This window comes from Panthera uncia, chromosome D1, assembly GCF_023721935.1.
Source record: "Panthera uncia isolate 11264 chromosome D1, Puncia_PCG_1.0, whole genome shotgun sequence".
Taxonomy (NCBI): domain Eukaryota; kingdom Metazoa; phylum Chordata; class Mammalia; order Carnivora; family Felidae; genus Panthera; species Panthera uncia.
In genome coordinates, this window is record NC_064808.1 from 49,783,704 (window position 1) to 49,800,323 (window position 16,620).

General features: G+C 47.3%; 1 protein-coding gene across 1 annotated transcript in view; it reads left to right on the forward strand.

Moving 5' to 3' along the window:
- The first annotated feature begins 7,304 nt into the window (after positions 1-7,304).
- The window catches only part of DCHS1 (dachsous cadherin-related 1), a 34,261-nt gene continuing 24,945 nt past the window's right edge, over positions 7,305-16,620 (forward strand). The window contains exon 1 of the mRNA XM_049650979.1: positions 7,305-7,603. The gene's annotated coding sequence lies outside the window, so the exon portion shown is untranslated. The remainder of the gene's footprint in view (positions 7,604-16,620) is intronic.

Here is a 16,620-nt window from a genome sequence, read left to right on the forward strand (position 1 = left end):
GAAACCTGAACTGAGGGATGTTTCCCAAAATGACTGGCCAGTACTCTTCAAAATTGACAAAGTCATGAAAAAAACAAAAACAAACACAAAAAACAAAGACAGAGAAACTGTCACAGACCAGAGGAGACTAACTAATCGTGAAGATTAAATGTAATGTGGTATCCTGAATTGAACCCTGGGATTGAAAAAGAACATTAGTGGAAAAAAAAAATGGTGAAATCAGAATAAAGTCTGGAGTTCAGTGGACAGTGATGTACCAGCGTTAACCTCTTGTTTTTGACAAATGTATCATAATTATTTAGGATGTTATCATTAGAGGAAACCGGGTGAAGGGTACGTGGGAACTCTCAATATTATCTTGGCAACTTTGCAATCTAAAATTAACTCCAAAATAAAATAAAAAATTTAAATAAGTAGGAGAAGATGAAGCAAAATAAAATAAAATGAAAAACAGAAACTAGAGACACAGAGGAAGTCTTGGTGGTATTTGAGTTTTTGTTCCATTTGCCAGTCAACTCCCAGGTTTGGTACCCTGGGCCAATAAATATACCCTTCTTTCCTCAGTGAATTCAATTGGGTTTCTTTCACAGACCATGAAGTGTTCACTCTTACACAGTCACTACCGTTTTACCTCCACTCCCTCCTTCTCCCTCTGTGGTCTGGTTTCTTTCCCATTTTCTCTCTCTCTCTCTCTTTCTCTTAGCAAATTTTATTTATAAAATACAGTATTATCAACTATAGTCACCATGCTACACATTAGATCCTCAGACCTTATTTGTCTCTTCTAACTGAAAGTTTGCACCCTTTTACCAATCTCTTCCCATTTTTCCCATCCCCCACCTATCCCCTGGTAACCATCATCCTATAAGCTTCTGTGAGTTCAGTTTTTTTTTTTTTAAAGATTCTACATGCAAGTGATACAGTGCAGTATTTGTCTTTCTCTTTCTGGCCTATTTCACTTAGAATTATGGCCTCCAGTTTCAGCTATGTGGTCATGAATAGCAGGATTCCCTTCATTTTTAAAGCTAAATAATGTTTTATTATCTATCTATCTATCCATACCACATTTTATTTATCCATTCATCCATTGACAGACACTTACTTAGGCTGTTTCCATGTCTTTGCTTCTGTCAATATTGCTATAATGAACATGCGGTGCAGATATCTATTTGAAATGATTTCATTTCCTTCAGATACATACTCAGAAGTAAGACTGCTGGATAATGTGGCAGTTCTATTTTTAATTTTTTGGGAAACCTCCATACGTTTTTCATAGTGGTCATACTAGTTTACATTCCCACCAACATTGTACAGGGGGTTGTTTCTTCACATCCTCACCAGCATTTGTTATCTCTTGATTTTGTTGTTTATTTTGTGCTTTTGGAATAGACATCCTAACAGGTATGAAGTGATATTTCATTGTGATTTTGATTTGCATTTCCCTGGTGACCAGTGACGTTAAACATCTTTTCCTGTACTTAGTGGTCATTTGGATGTCTTCTTTGGGAAAATATCCATTAAGGCCCTTTGCCCTTTTTTAAATTAGGCTATGGGCTTTTTGCTACTGAGTTGTATGAATTTCTTATATGTTTTGGATATTAACCCCTTACAGGATATGTGGTTTGAAAATATTTTTTCCCATTCCACAGGCTGCCTTTTCATTTTGTTGATGATTTCCTTTGCTGTCTGTGTTTACTTTTGTTGCCTTTGCTTTTGGTGTCAAATCCAGAAGATCATTGCCAAGACCAATGTTAAGGAGCTTACCCTCTATGTTGAAGTGCTTCTAGGAGTTTATAGTTTCAGCTCTTACATTCAAGTCCTTAGTCCATTTTGAGTTGGTTTTTATGTATGGTATAAGATAGTGGTCTAGTTTCATTCTCTTGTATGTGCATAGCCACTTTCCCCAATACCCTTTATTGAATATGGTATCCTTTCCTCTTTGTATATTCTTGGCAGCTTTGTCAAAAATTAATTGACAATACATGCATAGGTTTATTTCTGGGCTCCCTATTCTGTTCCATTGATCTATGTGTCTGTTTTTATGTCAATACCACACTGTTTTGATTACTAAGCTTTTTTTTTTTTTTAACGTTTATTTATTTTTGAGACAGAGAGAGACAGAGCATGAACGGGGGAGGGTCACAGAGAGAGGGAGACACAGAATCTGAAACAGGCTCCAGGCTCTGAGCTGTCAGCACAGAGCCCGACGCGGGGCTCGAACCCACCGACCGCGAGATCGTGACCTGAGCCGAAGTCGGACGCTTAACCGACCAAGCCACCCAGGTGCCCCTGATTACTAAGCTTTGTAGTATAGTTTGAATTCAGGAAGTGTGGTGCCTCTAGATTTGTTCTTCACCTCCTCTCTTTTGATCACGGAGATCATCAGCTCCACCCTAATTCCAAAATCTAATGGAACCTGCCATACCTCATCTTATTGTGGTATTTTTACTCTGTTGACAATTCCCATTTTGTAGCGGTTTCTTTCTTTGTCTTCTGTGAGAACACATTGGGCACTGCTCTCTTGTTCAATTCTTACTTGTCAGTTGCTTCTTCCCAATCTCATTCATGAATCTTCTTTTGTTATCTACCCCTTAAAAGCTGCCCACAACCTGTTTTCACTACATATTCTCCATAAGTGACCACATCCATTCTCATGGTTCTACATAACCACCTTTAGTCTGGTGGCTCTCAAATATTTATCCTCTGAAAATACTCAACTGTCTCTTCTGAGTTCCAAATTTTATATTTAACCACCTACTAGACATCTTCATTTGGCTATTTCACATATGCCTTAAACTCATCGTTTCCAAAACCAGATTCATTATCTTATCTCTCTCTTCACAAACCTGCTTTTCCTTTGTTTCCCCAACTTTATGAGCAACATCACTAATATATGACCCAGGAACATGGAAAGCATCTTAGAATCCTCCTGTCACTACTTCTTCTAGTCAGTCTATAATTTCTCTCATAGTCTACTCCTCTTTTCTAATCTTACTATCACTAACTTAGGTTAGACCCTCACTGCAGTATAACCTGGGCAACTGAAAGTAACTCCTATCTCGTCTCCTGTGATCCTCAATATTGCAGCCATAATGATGTTAATGTCACATAACCTACTCATTTTATTTCCTGTATTAAATAAAACTTTCAATGGCTGCTCAGAGCCTCAACCCTTTGTATGACGTATAATATCCTCCATGATTTGGTCCCATTTACTTTTTCTGGTTTCTCCTTTCATACTAGCCAATATTCCCTACACTCCAGCTAACTCAATCTACTCAGAACCACCACCACTACCACTTATACACCAATCTCCACGGCCAGAAACTATTTTCTTTAATGCTGTTGTGCTTTGGAACATGGTGCTGCTGTTTATTCTGCCTGAAAGTTGTTTCTCCAACTTCTTCATTTGCTATGCTTCTACTCATCCTACAAGATCCAGTTCCAATATCCTCTTTGTGACACCATTGGCTGACATCCCAACCCTGAGCTGGATGAGGAATCCCCTCTATGTGCACAATCCCATATTTTCCTCTATCATTATACTCCCCAGTACCAATTTGCAGATATGTCTTCACAGTTTACTCTTTAGTCATATCTTAAATATGTATCTTAAGTATAGAGCTGGCACATAGTGGGCACTTACATGTGTCTTCAGTAAATGAAGGAAGCAAGAAAATACATTTAGGTCCTCCCATTTGAAAAACTCTGGCCTCCTAAAATACCTGTTTACCCCCCCCCCCCCCCTTGCTATTGATCTCTCTTCTTGCCTGCAGTCAAGCCTCTTTAAGGAGCAAGCAGGCTGTACTCAAAGTCTTCAGGCCCTCACCTTTCGCTCATTCATTTACTGAGTGCTGACTAGTTTCCACTGCTACAACTCCACCAACCCCATCGTCCCCAAGGTCACCAGCAGCCTACCTCTGGCTAAATCCAGTGGATACTCTTCAGTCTTTACCTCTGGCCTCTTCTGTGCCATTCAACCTTGATGACCACTCCCTGCTTTTGTGACTTCTTTCTTGGCCTTTCCCTTGGCTTTAGTGGTACCACTCGCTTCCCTTTCTTTTCTCTCCCTCTCTGGCCACTCCTCACTTTTCTTTGAGGGCTGCTCCTCCTCTCTTCAACCTTTAAATATTGGAGCTTCTCAAGATCTGTCCTAAACACCCTTCTCTTCCCAATGTACATGCTGCCCCTGAGCAATCTTAGTCACTCCCTTAATTTCTCTTGCCATTTGTCACATTTACAACACAAGCAACCCAAAGCTAAGGTGATACCTCATTTTCCCAGTGAGAAAATCCAAAAAGCTTTTGACCAACCCAAAAACTTATACCTTTAGGGATGAGTATGAAATAATCAAAAGTCTACTTCTATTAGGTAATTTACTATACATATACTCTACATACTACAATAGTTAATTTACTATACACATATTTAAATTCATATATTGATTTATAAAATAATAAACTATATATATATTAATATATTGGCTTATATATAATGTAATAATATATTGGCTTATAGATTTGCTTTTTTTCCATTCTCATAATTCAGTAAACAATTTTATTCATACTCTTGGCATGCATCTCCAAAGCAGTGTCTTTCTTACTATTAGGGTCACTTTTAGTCATCTTACCCATTTTCCCAGAATGGATGATCTTCTCTCCAGTCTAAGTGAAGAGTTTGGGACAGGACACAGCACAATTTGAATCCACATATGATTCAGTCACTGGAAACTTTATCCCAAGTCACAAGGGCCATTTACATCACACTAGGGCAGTTGGTTTTTGGCCTGTATCCTGCAACAGTATGTTCTTGACCTCTAAAAACCACTTCGTGTATTATTGCCTTTTAAAAATAATTTCAATTGTTAATTTCTCTTACTGAAGTAACATTCATACAGCAAAAGCATAAATCATAAGTGTTCCACTCAATAAATTGTCACAAAGCGAAACACAACATCACTGAAGTCAAGAAATAGAACACTTCCAGCACCCCAGAAGCCCCTCCCAAGTACTACTGTATTATTTTTTAAAGCAATCTTTTAAAAGCATATTGAGAGACGTCTAACACATGCAGTTGTGAGGTCATACCACCAGGAATAGTTACCAAAGCTGTGTTAAATTTCTTTGACAATGGATTCTGTGACAAGTGATCTATACAAGCATCCAAAATAGCATTGTTGAGGACATTTCAGGTTAATGAGTCTTGCCACAAGAGTAAAAAATAGCACTTATTGAGCACTTACTATGTGCCAGGTGCATAGTCCTCTCTGTATATTAAATCATTTAATCCAGGGGTGCCTGGGTAGCTCAGTGGATTAAGCGATCAACTCTTGATTTCAGCTCAGGTCATGATCTGAGGGTCATGAGATGGGGCTCCTCGCTGAGCATGGAGCCCACTCAGGATTTCCTCTCTCCTTCTCTCTCTGCTCTTCCCTGCTCTCACTCTCGCTTTCATATTCATGCTCTCTCTCTCTCTGTCTCTCTCAAAATAAATAAATAAATAAATAAATAAATAAACAAACAAACTTAAAAAATAATTTAATCCTTAGACCCACTGTATAGATGAGAGAACTGAGGCAAAGGCAAGTTAAGTAACTTTTCAAAAGCCACAAAGCTTGTAAATGGCAGAGTCTGGACCCCAAACCAGGCAGTCTGGCTCCAGAGTCCACAAGCTTAGTCACCATACCATACTGCCCTATCCAGTGGTTTGTTGTTCAAAATAAATGAGAGCAAACCCTGTAATATGAGAGACTTTGTAAGGACTCAAATATAAGGTTACTCCCTCTTTCCTGAGGGAAGATTTTGGAAAAACAAAAAAGGCAAAACCTCACCCTGTATTCAAGCTTATACGGTATTTGCAGATGACTCCCAAATATTTATGCCCATCCAGGCCATTGTTCTAAGCTACAAAACCTACCTACCCAGCAGGCACTTCAAAGTCAGCAGCCCAAATGTAAAGTCATCATCTTTCTATGGCAACCTGCAAGCTACTGCTGCTCCTTTTGTCTCGCACAGTGAATGTCATTGCCATCCACTCAGCTGCCCAAACCAGAAATCTGGATGTTACCAAGGACTCCAGCCTCTCCTTCACTCCTCTCTTTCCAAATCGCACCCCCTTCACCCCCTTCTGCTTTCACTGAAACTTTGTTTTCTTTTCTCAGAAGTTCCCAATCTCTCTGTACCATTTTTACACCTCTCAAGCACAGAATACTTTTGGACTCAGCCTACTCACAGTCATCAGGAAAGACAGAAGGGGAAGGGTCAAAACTCTCCCAGTTCTTTGATACTCTCCACCTCTGTCTGATTTCACTCCTTCCCATTTTCTCTTCCAAGTTGTCCCTCGAGCCCCTTCCCAACTCCCTGCCCAGTTCCTGTCTCATTTTCCTTTTCTGGGGACTATCTCCTGAGTTAAACCATCAGCCGCAAATCTCTTCTTTCCAATACCTTCCAATCTGTAGCCTCAAACTTGGGATGAAAGAAGAGGGGAGTTAAAGAGAGCTGAGCCATGAAGAAGGGAAAAGGGATAGTGCATGGGATTAACAGAAGTGACTAGGAGGGAATGGAAAGACGAAGATGGAAGAAGACGATGGGGAAAGAGGAGGATCGAGAAAGGGATGGCAGAAGGGAATGGGGAGACGGTGAGTGGAAGGGGGCAAGAGGAGACAGGGAGAATGGGAAGGCAGAATGGCTTGGTGATAAAGGGGAAGAGAAGAGAAGGACAGCGGGGGATGGGGAGACGGGGAAGGAAGCCGGGTACGAGAGAAGGGTTGAGAAACGAGATGGGGAGAATTTGATAGACAAGAGGCTAGGGACAGAGAGGACTGAGCGGAGGGGATGGGAAGGGAAGAAACGGGTGGAGAGAAAAGGCTGAGGGAAGGGGTGAGAAGCAGGGGACGGGGAGAAAGGGAGAGGAGATGGAGAAAAAAGGGTGGGAGGGAGAAGGGCTGGGCGAGAGAGAGCGGGAGAACGGGACAGCGAGGGGGAAGAGGGACGTCCGGGCAATAGGGGCTGGGAAAGAAGATGGAAGAAGAGGACGAGGCAGAGGATGTCGAGATCGGGATGGGAGGAGGGGGCCGGGCGCAGTGACCGGGAGCAGGGACGAGAACGGGGACGTGAGGACCGCGCGGCGCTGGGGCTGGATCCGGCGCCGGGGACTGGGGCCGGGAAGTCGAGGGGCGGAGGGAGGACGGGCGGGCGGTGGGGGGGCCGCGGCGCGGAGCGCGGGTGGGGGCGGGGGCGGGGGCTCCGCGGGCGGAGGGGCGGGGGCTCGGGTTACCGCGCGGAGGGCGGGGGAGGGGAGGGGAGGGGGCGCGGGGCCGCGGCGGCGAATCTCGCATCCTCCGCGGGGCGGCTGTGGAGGAGGCGGCGCCCCGGCGGCGGCGGCGGCGGCGGCGGCGGCGGCGGCGGCGGCGAAGGGAAGGACGGACCGACGGCCAGGGGCGCACGGACCGACGGCTGGCTGCCCGGAGCTGATCGCGGGCCCGGAGACAGCGGCGGGGGACGATGCGCGGCCCCAGGCCCCGCGCGGGCGGGCGCTGCCCGGGGGGCTGACCGCGGCCGGACGGCGCCCCAGGACCGGGCGAGGGAGCCCGCGCCGCGCGGAGGTCAGTGCCCGCGCCCGCCCGGCCCGTCCGGCCGCGCCCGCCCGGCCCTCCGGCCTCTCCCGGGCGGCGGCGGCGGCGGTGCAGCCGGGGGCTTTGTTCTGAGCCGGAGACAATGGGGGAGGGGGGGCCTGGGCCTGCGGGACGAGGGCGAGCGTGAACGTGAGCGTGGGGGCAGGGCCTGGGGGTCTTTGTGTGTGTGACATCGAGTCGGGTGTGCGGCGTGAGAGTGTGAGGGGGGTGTGGGTGCGGGGTGCGAGCAGGGTGTGTGTGTGCTACTCCGAGTGTGAGTGCATCAGCGGAGTGTGAGTCAGTGCGTGTCACTGGGAGGTTGTGTGTCCGTGTGTTGTGTGTGTATGTGCGTGTCACTCCGAGGGTGTGTGGGTCAGAATGAGTGTGTGTCATGGTGAGCAAGTCCCAGTCAGGGTGTGTGTGTGTGTGTGTGTGTGTGTGTGTGTGTGTGTTGCCTGCCTCTTTGGAAGCCATGTGTCAGAATGTGGAGGATGGGTGTGTGACAGAGACAAACTGAGACAGAGACAAAGAAACTAAGGGGGAGAAGTAAAGAGAAACAGAGGAGAAACAGGCAAAGCCTGGAGTGGAAGTGGGGCATCCAGGCTGGTGCTCTGAGTTTGTGTCCAGGATGCTTAGATGAGAATCTTGTTCAGGAGACAGACGGAGGTCACCACAGGCCTGGTCCCACGTGGAGGGGGTGGGGAGAGGGAGGTCTAGAAGCACAATGAAGTCAGTGTGGTGTGGGTTGGGCCTGCAGCCATGGGGTCATAGGCCAGAAAAATATTGTTACTTATGGCAACTCCCCAAATACCCACAGGGGACACAGTCATAGCCCTACTCAACCCACAAGGGACACAATCCTAGGCAACACACACCCACCAGAGATACCTTCACAGCCATCACATACCCCCAGGAAGTACTGTCAGAGCCAACACACACGCAGATGATGCTCTCAGGACAACACACACCCACAAGAGAATTGGTGCAGCCAACACATCCCCACAAGATCATGGTCAAGGCCAACACGTACCATGGGAGACACACTATTACTGCCAACATCTCCTTGTAGACACTGTCACAGCCATGCACATCCACTGGAAACAGTCACAGCCAACCCATCATCTAGGTTATACTTCATCAGAGCTGCCTGTACATAGCAGGTGTTCCAGAGTCTTGACACTGACAGGACGTTGTGTTGCAATGGCCCTTACCACACACCCACTGGAACAACCCCTGCTTTTTGGTGACATGAATATACCAGGAGTGAGCTGTCCCAATTGCTAAACAAGCTCCCATTAACTTACGATGCTCTCACTCCTCCTCCATAGACCCCTAGGCTCAACGTCTTGTTCCCTGAAAACTGGGGACCTGGATCAGTCTTCCCTTCATCCTATAGCCTGCCTTGATTTGAAGTGTCCTTCTAATACCCCAGCCTCACAGCTTCTTGAGCTCCTTAGCTCCTGTTATCTCCTTCTTCCCTCCCAGGACCACTTTGTAGAACTGGTCCATCTCTAACATTGTAAACCCCTCCTTTCCACTCTCTGCGCACAGCCTCCTGTGTCCTTCCAGCTCTCAGATGCCCTCACTCCCATTATACTTACTCTTCAACCTCATAATGGCCTCTTGCCCTTGACCTCTTTGCTTTTTCCTCATCTGCCCCTTTCTGGCTTTGTGCTTTCCTTCCAGTATACACACCCGGGACTATTCCTTCAGACACTCCTTGGCCACTCTTTGTCTCATTGTCCTTGAGCCCACCCATCCCACAAAGTCTCAACCCAAATTCTCAACCACACCAAGTAATGCTTCTATAAATTCATGCTTCTATAAATTCCACCCTCAACTGGCCCTCCATAAATAAGTAAAGGAAATTTTTTCTATTTTCTTCATACCCCTTAACCTCACATCCCTCAGCCCATTGTTTTCAGATTAGTCAATCCACTGGTTTATTCATTCAGCAAACCCATATTAAGTACCTGCCCTGTGCCAGGCAGTGTGGTTGGTGTGGCATTACAAGGGTGAATGAAATGGACATGGTCGTTGCCCTCACGGAGCTTACAGGCTATCTGGTGAGTGCTGTGCCACGGTAGCACACAGCAAGGAAAGCTGAGAGAATATAGGGATGTCAGAAGAGGCTTTCTGGAGGAAATGACGTTTAAGCTTAAGCTCAATGGATAAATAGGGAGTCAGCCAAGCAAAGGAGAGGTGGAGATGAGGTAGACTGGGTGGAAAATATTCAAAACCATGGGAGCAAACATGGAAAAGCCCACTTGCAAGAAGTATTTTATGTCCAAGAGGTAAAGCAATCCAGTGAGCCTGGCACTAATAGTATGTTGTGAGGAGAGGTGAGAAAGTCTGGGAGAGGTGGAGAGACAGCTAGTCAGATCATGTGGTTCTTGTAGGTCACAGGAAAAAGATTATCTAACCCCAAAATAATGGAAAGTCTAATGTTTTGAAGCTACAGTGTGATATGATCAGATCTGGTTTAGAACTACCAAGTCTGACAGCGTGGAGACTGAAGGGAGGGATCTGTAAAGGAGGATCGTTGGCTGTTGCAGGAAGCAGGAGAGGAGGACACTGGCCTGAACTGGAATGGTAGCAGCAGAGAGGGAGAAAGTAGATGGTTTCAAGAGTTGTGTAGGCAGCAGGGTCAGCAGGGCTCAGCGGTGGGATGGATGTAGAGGTGAAGGGGAGGGAGGCAGTAAGAGTAGACAATCTGGTCTGTTCACTCACTGAGAAAAGTGAGGCCATCCAATTTGAATTTCCTCAGCCTTCTGCCTCCACCCTCAAATTTTATCTGCATTCCCCTCAATCTTTTCTTTTCTTTTTTTTTTTCCTATGAAGAGGTGTCTCTTCTGTTTAAGACTACTTCACCCATCCCCTCCTGCCTCCATGGGGACATCACTCCCCTAATTATCCTGTGTCTTATTCATTCTCCAGTTTCTCCCTTTGTACCCATTCCTCCTGCGAGCATACACAGAGCCTCCAGTCTCCTGTGCCTCCCTTAAGCCTGTAGTCCCCAATGAGCTAAGAGACCCTCTCATGTTGCTTCACTGTGAAAGGGTCTTCTGCATGGAGCTGTTCCCACTTCCTCACTTCCCCTTTACTCTTGCCCCTCCAGGGTCATGGCTCTCCCTAAGAGAAAGTGACCTCTCATCTGCCAAATCTAGAGGTTCTTTTCAAAAGTCCTCAACTGCCTGACCCCTTGGCGTGGTCTGACATTGTTGACCATTCTTTTCTCTTTGAGTCATTCTTGTCTTATGGCTTCTGAGCCACCATTTTATTCTGTCCACATTTAGTGAGGTCTCAAGTGCCAACCACAATGCCAGGTGATGGGAATATTATGAGAGAAGACACTATTCATACACTCAGGAAGTTTAAACCTCAGTGGAAGAGCCAGGCAGATAAACAGATGATTACAATATGATGGGGTCCATGCATCTCTCTCCCCGAGCTCCTCCTTGCTGTTCCTTCTCAGTCTGCTTTGGAGAGCCCCTAAATGTTACTGTTCCTTAGGGTTCTGGTTTGGACCTTCTTATTGTCTCACTGTATACACTCCTCTAGGTGATCCATCTCATTCATTTCCAGGGCTTTAATTATCATCTCTATAGGCTGATGACTCCCAAATGTCTACTTTTTCCGGACCTCTCTTCTGACCTCCAGACCTCCATATCTGCTTCCTACCTGGTCTTTGCTATACAGCTCAGAAGCACCTAAATGTCCAAACCTGAACTCATCATTCCTTCCCCCCACCACCACTGTCTGCACTGAGTTATCAAGCTACACATCCAGAAGTCAACTTCAGCCAATGCCTTGCCTTTGCCATCTGTCTTTCTCCAACCCAGAAAGTCACTGGAACCTGCTGGTCCTACCTCCTTTCCAGCGCTCTCTGGCATCCCATCCCCTTTGCTCCATGGCTTCAGCTACTGCCCTCACCTCATTGTCTGTTCACAAAAATTACTACAAGAGCCTCCTAACTTGTCTCCCTAGACTTCTACTCTTCCTCTTCCAGGCCATTCTTTTCAATGCAGCAGGAGGGATCTCTCTAAAGTGCAAATCCTGCCGTGCACTCCCTGCTCAGTATTCTGCAATGTTTTTCCATTATCTTGGGTGAATTCTCCACTTTAATGAGGCTCATGAGATCCCTCACGATCTGACTCCCCTCGGCCTTCCCAGTCTCATCATCTGTGTCATTTCCCTACCTTCCTCACATTCCAGGTTCTAGCCATATTGAATTCCTTGTAGTTCCTCAAAGACATGGCATTCTGCCAAGCTTCTGGCCCTTTGCACATACTGTTCTCTGCCCTAAAAGCCCTTTACTCCCCTCTTCTTATGGCTAGCCCCTTCCCATCCTCAGATCTAGTCCAAACCCCACCTTTCCTGACTTTACTGTGCAGGCTTGGGATCCTCTTGTCTGACTGTTGTCATTGCCTCTTCCCTGTTCTGTCTCTCTGACTGGGCTGGGGCCTCTTGATGGCAGGGTTGCATATTATATATTTTCATCTCCCTGGGACCCTTCACATTCACATTAATGGCAATGAACAAATGCATGAATAAATGAAGCCACTTACTGCGTATACCTCATCCTCATTCACTCTTTAGAAGATTGACATCTGGTCTCAGCTGCCCACACAATCGAGACATTTCCACACGTACCCACTTGTCCCACTGGAGACATTGCCACTCCTCTCCCCCACAAACTGTCCTTCCTCACCCTATGTTCTCCTCCTCTCTGCCCTTCACATGGGCTTCTCTTTTCCTGGATCTTCTTCCTCTCCCTCTCTGTACTTGATTTCTCTTTCATTCAGTTGGCAAATATTTAAGAAGCACCAGAAATTTGCAGATACAAATATATTGCTCCAGGTGCCTATTGGGGTTCCTGGAAGGAGAGGAAGATGAGGAAGCTGTGACCTGCCATCAGGCCACAAGGCACGATAGTGCCCACCATCTGCTCCACTCCAGCAAGCCCCCTTCCTGGGAGGTGCCATAGGCTGCTCCTCCCTCCACCACCCCTCACACACCCCCACTGTGGGTCCTCCCAAATCCTGGCACCCTTGGCCCTGCCCCTCCCCATATCAGGTGCCCAGACACCTGTGTGTGCCCTCTTCCTATTCCCTATCCTTCCTGTGGTAACAGAAGCAACTGGACTCTCTGATGCCCTGAGACCTGCAAGCAAAAGCCCCTCCCAGGAGTTCATGCTGCTGGATCCTATCTTCTTCCTGGCTTCCCTCTGCCTGCCCCTTACTTCAGCTCTACAGTCCATGTTTCCTCGGTAACCCTCTGACTCCCAGGCATTTTCAACTACTGACACTTGGGAGGGACTACTACTCAGTTCCTATGTCCACTGGTGAGAGGGTACCTCCTCCCACTGGTCTGCTTGGAACCCCCAAGCCTGGGTCAGGATGCCCCTCTGTGTTCACTTGGCACACTAGAATGTCCTTGTTTATGTTTGTCTCTCTAGGCTGCTCATGGAAGGAGCTAGACTGCATCTCCCATTTGGTTGGTGAGGAAGGAGGAGGAGAAGAAGGAAAGGGAGGAAGGAGAGGGTGTGGGTGTGGGTTGGTTCTGAGTGCTTCCGGGGGGGATGTGACGGCTGTGAAGTTATTCCTTGTGGATGTGTGTTGCCAAGGACTGTGTCCTTTGTGGGTTGAGTAGAGCTGACCTTCCAGCCCCACCATTTACCACCTTAGCTTCTCTGAGCTCCCCTTTCCTCAGGTGAAAATGGAGGCAACATTCAGAGAGTTGCTTGAGAATTTAGAAAGAAAACAACTGGTAAGTGTTGAACGGTTAACTTAGTTTACTTCCAACATCTCAGTTCTTCTACTGTGTTCCCCTGACCCTCAACCTCTCACTTCCCTAAACTTGTTCTTTCCTCTTGACATCTCTGGGTTGTTTTCACCTTCTTTTCTTGCTCCAGCCTCACTGGCCTCCTCTGCAACCCAGACTATCAGGGTCATCCCTTGCTGCCCATCACCACCAGCCCTTGCCCTCTCACCCTGCCATGCCTGTCCCAGATCATGTCTCCCTACCTGTGGACACCATGAAGGCAGGGACTCTGTCTGTCCAAGTCACTGCTATATCTCTACTGCTTAGGATGATGGTTGGCCCGTTGTAGGTCTTCAATAGATATTTGTTGAATAAATCTATTAATGAATCATTTCACATGCATGCCCTGGGCCAGCTTCTCCCCATTTTTTCTTTGTCTTCTAGAGACCTCCAAGCATCCTCTGGCCCCTTCTCCTGTCTCACCACCTGACTCCATGCCCACCTGACCCTCTACTTGGACTGGCATTTCCTCATCACAGATCTCCTCCTCTAACCCACCTTGTGCACCCTGTAAGAATTATTCTCTTATAGCAGAATTCTGCTTGTTCTCCTTCCCTGTTGTGTTGCCTTGCCCTTCATTAGAGCATTCCAAGCCTTCCAGCAGAGAAGCAATATAAGGTAACGAAACACTAACTTTGGAGTCCATCAGAGCTGTGTTCCACATCTCTCTGCCACCCACTCTGACCCTCAGTTTCCTCATCTGTGAAATAACACTTATCCCAGAGTTGTCGTGTGTGTCTGGCACACAAGAGCAGCTGATATTTATTCAGCCTTCACTGTATGCCAGACGATGTGCTAAGTTTTTGGTTACATTCTTTCATTTAACTCTTGTGTCAACCATATAAAATGGACACTTTAATCCCCTCATTACCAAGGAGGAAACTAAGAAAGGTTGAACAATTCACCCAGGACTACACTGTAAGTGGCAGAGTCAGAATTTGCACTGAAGTCTGTCTCACAGCAGAGCCAATCTTCTTAATTATGCTTGGGCACTTACAAAACACATACTGTGTGCCAGACACTGTTCTAACAGCAAACACAGTGTAGGAAGTGCTATTATTGTCTCTACTTTGTAAATGAAGAACTGGAAGCTCAGAGAAATTGAGTGGCTTTCCCAGGGTCACAAAGCTAGTAAGTGTGAAGCTGGGCAAAAAACATTTGGTTTGGCCCCAGAGTCCACATTTTCACCACTATCCTGTCCTGCCCTACTGTGATATATTGCCTCCCTATCGTAGAAGTGCAGTGTGTATTGATGAATCAATCTATGCTGTGTTGTTGAGTTGTTTAGTTGATTTATTCTTTATCATTTCCCACTGCAGGAGGCTTGCACCCTTCAGACTCTCCTGAAACTATTCTCTCCAGATCTCTAGTGAATTCCTTACTGATAAAATCAATGGCCACTTCTCAGCCCTCGTCTTGCATGAAGTCTCAGCAGCCCTGGACACTATTGATCCCTCCCTTCTTGTTGAAATATTTCCTCCCTTAACTTCTGTGATACTGCCTCCTCTTCTTCTTCTCTGAGAAGAATAAAGGTCTCCTCAGTCTGCCCCTTAAATATGATTACTCCTCAGGGTTCTATGCTAGACCCTCTTCTTCCTCTGCACATCCTAGCTGATGGGTCTCCAAGCCCATGGTTTTCACCTACCCCTGATTTGTCCAAATCCCTGTCTCCAACCCAGACCTCTCTCCTCCAGACCTGCAAATCCAATTGTGTCTGGGACATCACCATGTGGGGATCCCAATGGGCACCTGAAAAATGGCTTCTCCTCGGTGGTATCCTAATGGCACCACTTTAGTAACCAGGCCAGAACCCTGGGATCAGTCTAGACCCTTCCATTCCCTCACCCTTCCTGACGCATCAGTGGCCAAGTTTTAACCAACTTCACCTCCGTTATCTGTGTCTTCTGCTACTGACCTGGGCTGTCACAGACACCTCATACCTGGTCTCTCTCCTCCCATATGTTCTCTTCTTCAGGCCTCCATTGTCTTGCCAGCACTCCCTCCCTTCAGCTCCCCTGCCATTTCTTCCTTTCTTCATCTTTCCCTTCTCTCTGCATCCTAGGCAGCATGGAGTGCATAGTCTTGGGATCAAATTGGGGCTGTGTTAACTCAGAAAAGTTGTTTCACACTGAGGAAGGCAGGACACCTTCCTCACAGGGTTGTTATGATTAAATGGGGGTATGTCTGTGAACTACCTGGCATAGAGCCCAGCACACCATTAAAGTTCAGAAAAGGGACTTTTCCTCTGCTTGTGTCTGTCCCCAGCCTCTCTGAAGTGGCTCCCAGGAACCAGTCCTCAGGAGGAACACAACCCTCCCATGAGTTTTCTCAGGGATATCCTGGGAAGCCAGTTTGTCAGCCTTCTCCTTCCTCCCTTCCTCACCCTCCTCTCCTCTCTGCCCTCCAACACAGCTCTGTCTCCCACCTCTGTTTACCTCCCCCACCTCTCCAGGCTAGCTGTGTCCACTCTGACTTAGCTCCCCCCTCTGTAGTAACTGCACTCGCCCTCTCCTTTGCCCTTTGCCACATGTGCTCTCTCCTTTGTCACACTGGCTTACTTTCTCTCAGTCTTGCCCCAGCCATCCCCACCAGCATTCTCACATCCCTTCCTGTCCCCGTTATGCCTAGCCCTCCCTTTGCTCACCAAGGTTACTCTCTTCCTCCATGATTTCTACGCCAATCTGCCTTTCTAGTCCCCCCCTCACTCTGTTGTCTTTCTGGTCCCTGCCCCTCCCTGGCCCTAGGACAGGAAGTTGAGGGAGGAGGCCTGGGCGGTGCCAGCTCCCCCAGCCTGCTTCCCTTCGGTACCTCGGCCACTCCTCTACTTCCTTCTGGAGCACCCCCTTCCTTTATGGTCCCCCTACTCCTCCCCCAACCCACCTCTCTTTCGTCTCCCATGTTCCCCCTGCTCCCAGGTCCTGTAGACACACAGGCTGTGGTGGGGGGAGGATTGACATCACGTCGCAGGCCCCAATGAACAGCCTCGCCCCTCCCCCTCCTAATGAGAACCAGCTGTGGTTCCAGAGGCCCAGATGTGGGGCTAGAGAGGGAGAGCAGGATGGAGCCAGAGGACAGAGCAACAGGACCAAGACACTGAGGGCATGCAGCAAGGCAGAACTTGGTGGGAGAGGACAAGTGACCGATCTGGGGGAAGAAAGAAGACAGGTCTGGGCAGGAGACAGGTG